Source organism: Pundamilia nyererei, unplaced genomic scaffold, assembly GCF_000239375.1.
Source record: "Pundamilia nyererei isolate P.nyererei 1_Seehausen unplaced genomic scaffold, PunNye1.0 scaffold00015, whole genome shotgun sequence".
Classification (NCBI taxonomy): Eukaryota; Metazoa; Chordata; class Actinopteri; order Cichliformes; family Cichlidae; genus Pundamilia; species Pundamilia nyererei.
In genome coordinates, this window is record NW_005187416.1 from 1272801 (window position 1) to 1280647 (window position 7847).

A 7847-nucleotide genomic window follows, 5' to 3' on the forward strand; every position below is an offset into this window, starting at 1 on the left:
TGGAGAGGTGGAGAAAAGAGGAATGAAAAGTCAGCAGGAGCAAGACAGAAAACATCTGTGTGAATGAGAGAGAGGAAAGTGAAATGATGGGGATGCAGGAAGCTGGGGTATGAAGTTGGTTAAGTTTAAGTCCTTCAGCTTAACCGTCCAAAGAACGAGGGTGCAGGTGAGAAGTAAAAAAGCGCAGACAGCATAGGATCAGTGAAACCATCATATTGTTACACATATATAAGTTAGGTCCTGTGATGAAGTCTGTTTAAAATCTTAATGATGATGGGTGTTAGAGTGAGCGAACCCTGGATAATCCGCCTTTTTGTTTGGAAAGATGACCAAAATTTACTAAAATAACTTCATGTTATTTGACATGAAACTCATGACTAAACCAGTAAAGTCATCTGGAGCATAATTACTGAGGTCAGAGAGCAAAACAAATTATAAAACCAGACGTCTTTTGGCAACCACAGGAGTCACCTCCTGCAGGCCACCCCGCTTTGGCTTCAGTTTTCAGACCCAGAGACTATGGCCATCTTTTATACAGTGTATGTAAAGAACAGAGTGAAAAAAAGGTTTAGAAAATGGTAGTGAGAGCAGGCAAAGTACATGGGTAACAGTGCTGATGAAAAGGGAGGAGGTGGAACCAGTGGCTGCTGTGTTAAAGATAATAAATTTGCACTGAGAGTGACAAAGACTGACAGGATTAGGAATGAGTACATCAGAGAGAAAGCTCAGAGATGGACAATATGCCCCAAACCTAGCTTCAGGTTAAACATTACCTTAAAAGGGACAGCAAACCTCCCTAGACATCTGATCTCTGAGTAGTATAATTCATTTTGATGTTATTAGGTTACTAAGTTGATACTTTGTTAACTCAGTAGACATTTTTTTGTAACTTAATAAATAGGATGTTACAAGTTCACAGAAAGCCTTATTTATTGTAGAACATAGCTTGTGTACTGCTAAGTTAAAATGGGAGAAGTGTATCATTTATCAAACCTTTTTAACAAGACTGCTTTAGGGATTTATAATCAAGTATATGTGTTGTTCTTATTAGGATTTCGCCTACTTCAGTATCAGTTTAAATGTATTAGTAAGACATACTAATACCTTTGCAAGGGGCAAAGTAACTGCACTGGGCCCAGTGCAGAGAAAAAAACGCCAGGTGTACTGGGAAAAGGATGGTGAGGCTTAAAGCTCCCTCGCAAGAGGAAAGAAAAGAAATAAAAGGGAAGCAAAGAAGAAGGTTATGGATGTGGTGAAAGAATCTTATGTGACAGAAGAAGATGGAGAGGAAAGGAAGAGATGGAAACAGATGATCTCATGTGGTGACCCCCCCTACAGGAACAAGTCTACAGAAGAAGACTTGGACATCATTTAACACAGTTTAACTGGAACATTTATCACCAGCTCATTTGCAAAGTGCTTTTAATTATGGGCCATCTCACACAGCATACAAAGTCCTTGGTCTCTGCAAAATCCTATGTTGTAAATATGTGCAGTAAAATTGTACCAATCCACGGAAATGTGTTTCCTGGCCAGAGAACGAGCAGTCAAATGTCCCGCAAGCCAAAGAGTTTGACATTTCCCTCTAAAGCTGGCAGACCAAACCGGGGCTAAAGCACCACTGAGTACTTAATTGGGATTCAACAGGTGAACAGAGGACGCTCTAGCGTAGAGGCGATGACAACAAGCATAATTTTTATGTTACAGCACTTTGTTTGGTAGTAAATACGGTTAGCCGCTGCGAGAGTTTCACACTCTTTAGTGCAGGCCTGCCCAAGCATTGTTTATTAGGTTAATAGCTCAGCAGCCACCCATCTGTAACTGATTTATCACAACATGATTATTTCTATGGCTTTTGCAGTCTTTCAGATAGCTTTTTTAACAGGAATGTATTACGCTGTACATTACAGCTGAGCTGACAAGGGCAGTTTGGGACGCTCTTCAAAAAGGTTCCAATGCAAAACGAGTCCGAGTTGGTCAATAACAATAATGGCTCAGAATAGCTGGTTCAGCTGAAGATTCAGTTTGTGGACACTTTCTGAATTGAAATGCCAAAAACACTTTAACGGGATGTGAGTAGTTACAATATAACAAGACTCTTTCCTCCAGGCTTGTTGTTGTATTTCTGTTGAACCAGCTCCAGATTTTTATTTGGGAGCCAGACACCCTCTCTACTTTTAAAACCAGGCTCAAAACTTTCCTTTTTGATAAAGCATGTAGTTAGAGCTGGATCAGGTGACCCCGAACCCTCCCTTAGTTACGCTGCAGGAGCTTCCCATGATGCACTGAGTGTTTGTTCTTCACTCACTAGCGTCTACACACCACTCTGCATTTAATCATTAGTTATTATTCATCTATGGCTCTCTCTCACAGTGTGTCTTTTGTCCTGGCTTCTTCACATCACTCCCAACTGCTCACAAAGATGGCCCCTCCCCTCCCTGAGCCTGGTTCTGTCGGAGGTTTCTTCCTGTTAAAATGGAGTTTCTCCTTCCCACTGTCGCCAAGTCCTTGGTCATTTGATTGTTGTGGTTTTATATTGTGGGGTCTTTATCTTAGACAGTTGTGATTTGGCGCTGTATAAATAAAATTGAGCTGAATTATTTCTGTCCTCCAGTCATTTAAAAAAATATTTTAAGCCAAAGTTGCAATGTGCATCATTATGAATGGTAATGATGAAAAATGCTTTTGTCATCCATTCAAAAAGTAGAGGAAAATGATGTTTGCAGTATTCATACAGCCTAATCCGTGTGTCATAGTTAATTCTCATTTCATTAAATTTTATGAGACTGTGTTATTTATGAGCAGATGCAGCCACAGTCCCAAAACTGCCTAAACAGCAGCAGCTGTGGCCTGCAGTAACCAAATCCAAAAGAGGAGGTGAAGTGGTCCTCATGACCGTTTGGATGGTTTACGCGCAGGACGGTCTGATCCAACAAACCTCTCGACGAATATGACCAAGATGTGGATTCATTTGGTCAATAAAGACACGTCATTCACAAGTGTTCGGTGGCGTGTTCTTCTGTGAATGATCTGGTGTGCGCTTTAACATGAAACTCGAAGGCTGACATGTTGCTAAGTGGCTCTCGTGTGTCAGTATGAAATATATCCAGTTTATTCGGGCTCAGGTGCACTCGGGTTTATATATGCAGCTTCGCCAGTGTGACGCTGGGAGCTGCTGAAAAGTGTTAAATTAATCTTTCTGAGTAAAAAAAGAAAAAAGTTTGTGATTACTGATAACGATAATGACAATTGCTCACTGCAGACATGAATTGTAACCAGTGAAGTGGCAAGACAATCAAATATATTATGACTTGAAACATTAATCTGTGACTGTGTTGCAGCAAGTTTCTCCAGTTTTTGATTACATTTCTCAAAGTGACACATCCACTGTTTTTGCCTACTGAGGAGATGATGAACAGCAGGTTATCTGGAGCTCAGCGTGATGGTTGCCTCTCTGCAGATATCCTGATTGGTGCGTGTTTTTCTGCACACAGAGGGAGATGACTTCACAGCCTGCTAGACAACTCTTGGTGTATTTAAAACAGCAACTTCCCTCTAAAGTAGAGTCAGTTCCCCTCAAATCGACTCAGTCTCTTAATTCATACACGCAACATATTATTATTGATGTATTCGGTTCAAGCAGGCACTGGTTGTATCTGTCAAAACATATAAAAAATAATAATAATAATAATAAAAGAGGGATGTTGGAGTCAGACGTTGGGGAGTCTGTTGAGAAAACGGGCTATGGCCTACTATGACAGCAGACCCAATGAAAGAGGTTACACACAACAAAGCCCAACGTCAACACTGACCAAGAACCAACTGGCTTTAAAATCAGTAACACAAAGGGAACAATTCTGAGAGGTGTGGACACAATGAGCTGACCCTGGCAGAGGAGAGCAGTGTTAAAGACCTAGATGATGCTCAGACACCTGCAATATCTGATACTTCCCTCCAGCTGAGGATGAAAACTGCTGTGGCCGTGGCTTCTGTGTAAACTGTCACTTTGTTGCACTGTCCACTGTGATATACCGAACTACTTTGTTGCTGTCTCTCCTACATTTACTGAGACATTTTTAATTCTGCTTTATCGTCTATGATGAATTTTTATATATATCGCTACTCCACAACTGTGTTGCATTTAAGCTATTTGTCGTGACACACAATAAGACTGACCTATGAATCATTCAAGCATAAAAAAAAGGACGTAACTCAAGGGATGAATCGGCATCGTGTCCACAGATAACAGAAAACTTAGCAAAGAACCAGCTTTGATTTTAGTCTCTTCAGGCATTTTGTTACTAGCAGCCTGTTACAAAAACACAATGTGTTCCCATTTCTTTTGTTGAAAGTGCAACAATGCCAATAATCACACTTTGACAGGCATAAAAATAGTGTTTTGCACTCACAAGGTGATTCCCAAAGAGCTATTAATCGAAAACCTGGAATATCTCGGCATGCTTGGTAGGGTGTCGTAAAGTATTTCAGAAAACTGGACGAAACAAAGTTGAGTACGAAACAAGGAGCAACAGACCAAAAAATTCAAACTTCATCTACAAAACTTGAACAGTATCTGAAAGTCACGTCCTTAAGAAACAGGAGAGAATCCAGCAAAGACTCAACACGAGATCTCAGAGGTGTATCTGGTCCTTCCATTGATCCATCTACTGTTCGCATCCACCACTCTACTCCTCATTGAAATGGTGGATGTTGAGAAACCATTCATAAGAAATGGAAACAGGGAAAAGGGTGAGGTATGCCAAATTACACAAGAACTGGACTGAAGCTCAGTGACTCATCACTGCAAGCAGTAAAACATGGTGTTATTTGTGTTTATATTACACAAATAAATTCTTAATATTGTATATAAATTTGAATATCATGTTATATAACATGCAGTAATATAACCATAAAGATGTATGATAAACATAATGAAAACTAAATGGAAAATGGCAGTGTGCTCTGTTAAGGTGTATGTCATACACCTTAACAGAGGTGTATGACATACACCTTATGTCATACACAAGGTGTATGTCATAACCCTAACCCTAACCCTAAACAGCTGAATTTGAACAAAATCACAACTAAAGAAGAGACACGTAACTCCGATTCTCCATTTGTGGCTTATTTAAAATTAGATATCTTGATTAAAAAAAGTGACCCACTGGATATAATATAATATAATATAATATAATATAATATAATATAAAAGCTTTTATGAAGGGTTATGCTATAACCATTTTACTGCTTTTTCCTATAATAATCCTGTACTTTCACATTGAAGGTAATAGTGTGTCCAGTAATAAATCCATGTGTTACACTAAAATACACTAACGTCCAGTGGTGCTACCATAAAATCTCTGTATATTCCCATAGTGCCTGCAGTCATGAGTAATATATCAGTCACGGCTGAGGCTGCTCTCACTTGTACATTAGAGCACTGCTGACATCTTGTGGTTAGACAGGCATCAGGGTTTTGTTTGTTTGTTTCTGTCACAATAAAAAGGAATTTGTCACCACTGACATTAACATCAAACTGCATCATTTTGTATACTTTTTTTCCATTTCAAGTTAAATTTGAAGGCACAATACTCATCTGGAAGGAGAAAGCATGGCTTACATCCACATCCAGTAAGCTATTGTTAACTCATTTTGACTTTATCACATATTTATGTTATTCCTTAATGTTTATGAATATGTGCTGTAGGAATTCCCCACCTTTGGGACAAATAAAAGTTGCTATATTTTATCTACTGTCACAGTCAGACAAGAGAGGTATAAAGCTGGGAAAGTTATTTTAAAGACAGTGCAGCCTAAGGTATTTCTACTGTCCCAGCAAGCCAAATGTAATTATTTCATATTGGAATATAATTTTGCTTTTCAATTGCATTAAAATACGCATCTGTCTGGGTTTAATTTTAATTCCTTTAGTTAACGTGTCGTCTCCAATTATGTTGTGCATGTCACAGTTTAACAGTTTCTCAGTGCTGTATCTGGGTTTTGTCTTAAAGCAAACTAGTGTAGTCATGGAAAGACTACTAAAAGTCATTTTTTAAAGTGCAGTGCAGATGCTGGAGGATGCCGAATTGCAGCAATGGCTCCCATATTTATGTAATCCTTCCATTTAATACAAGGGAAGTGAAAAACACTGAATGACTTTCAGTACCTAAAGTTTGTAAATGAATTTTGCTACTATTGTTCTGTAGTTCTGAAGTTATAATGCAGCGCATTCGGGGCGTTATGTCGTTCAGGTAAAACTTCCTTTAAGGTGTTTCATCTTCTGTCCTGATGATCCAGCTGTTGCAGGACATTTAGCACAGATTCAGTAACGCCATGATCAGATCCTTAGACTAGCCAATAGGAAAACACAACAACCCTGCCGTGATGAGAAACTCGTCGCTCATTGGTGAACCTTCGTGTGACGTTTTGGGAAACTAGCTGTTAATTGGTCGTCTGCCCGACTTTAGTTGAGTGAGCCTCCCTCCATCGTTGTTCCGGGATACCTGCAACCAAGAAAAGGTACAGTGCTATTTACATGGCTGTAACTTTATATTAATAGTGTGACACTCCAGGTTAGTTGTATTTAAACCCGATGAAGTCTTTTTGGAGTCCCTTTAGTGAAGCCAAATTCTGCAAAAAAACGGGGTTTCTACGCATAACGAGTAGTTATTGTCATGTTTTTGCGTTCATGTATGTGTTTTGCAAAACTTTTCAGTGTACATCCATCCAGCCTTCATTTTTCATGTTTCAAATACCCATTTTTAATTTTCTTAGAGGAAAGTGAGCGATGTGGAGCTGTGACGAAATACTTTACGCGTTTCGGTTGAAACGGAAACGGTAATGTTAAAGACGGACAATGCAAATGCTTATTCGGTTTTTGTGATTGTTACAAACTCCGGTCTCTTTCACTTACCGTTATGTGTATGTGACAGTTAGGCTATGTTATCTGATCTAACCGGTTCAGGAAAGTGATCAAAGAAAGGCGGCCGATGGCAGCTTGGTGTCGGTAAATGCCACCGTCAGGTGTTTCTTTTGGTGGAATTCCAACTATGAGTCTGATTTACACGCCTGATGGGCACCTGCCGTTAAGTCTATGGGAGAAATGCAAACTGCAAATAAGGTGGTAAAAGTACCACTTTCAGATGGGGGGGAAATTAAAGCCTTATTTATGAATTTAAGAGTTTAAGCGTTTTTTCATAAATGTGATTTTATACATGCACTTTTTAAAAAATCCACTAAAATAAAGTTTAAGTTGGATAATGACACAAAGGAAGTGCCAGGAGGCCTTCCAAGATGACTGCATCTTGGCTACATCTGTCTGATATTTATTGGAAAACTAGTTATGAAATTCCTGAGCTGCCAGACTAACTAGTGCTGTGGTTGCTCTAACATTTCCAAAAAAAACATGTAACCCAACTACGAGGAAGACAACAGTAACTCAGCAGTCTGTGACTTTAAGCCCATTTGTTTGCCTACATTGCCAGTTAAAACTGAACCTAGAGGAGTAGCAGGTTTGGTGTTAAATTTGAATATGTTCAGTTGGCAGCCAAGGGTGGCCTATCAGCAGCATTAAGCAGGAGGTGTTGATGGGAAAACCACCAACTCACTACCTGGCAGCAACAGCACGCCACTGTATGAATCACCATATGTTACTGAACCAGGAGTGGCATACAGTCTGTGACTTTTCCATCTCTGCATCACTCTATGATGGCAACGGCTGTAAAATTTAGAAGCTATGAAAATGAGCAGTGGAGGTGGAGGTTCGGGCACTCGGCTAGGAACTTTCTGTGCACCTTCCATTGGATATTTTATGGGCAACTGGGAAGAAGGATTTGTGGAATGCCTCA

General features: G+C 39.6%; 1 protein-coding gene across 1 annotated transcript in view; it reads left to right on the forward strand.

The window, feature by feature from the left end:
- Positions 1-6455: 6455 nt before the first annotated feature.
- The window catches only part of LOC102209031 (lathosterol oxidase), a 3950-nt gene continuing 2558 nt past the window's right edge, over positions 6456-7847 (forward strand). Inside the window, exon 1 of the mRNA XM_005725354.1 lies at positions 6456-6519. The gene's annotated coding sequence lies outside the window, so the exon portion shown is untranslated. The remainder of the gene's footprint in view (positions 6520-7847) is intronic.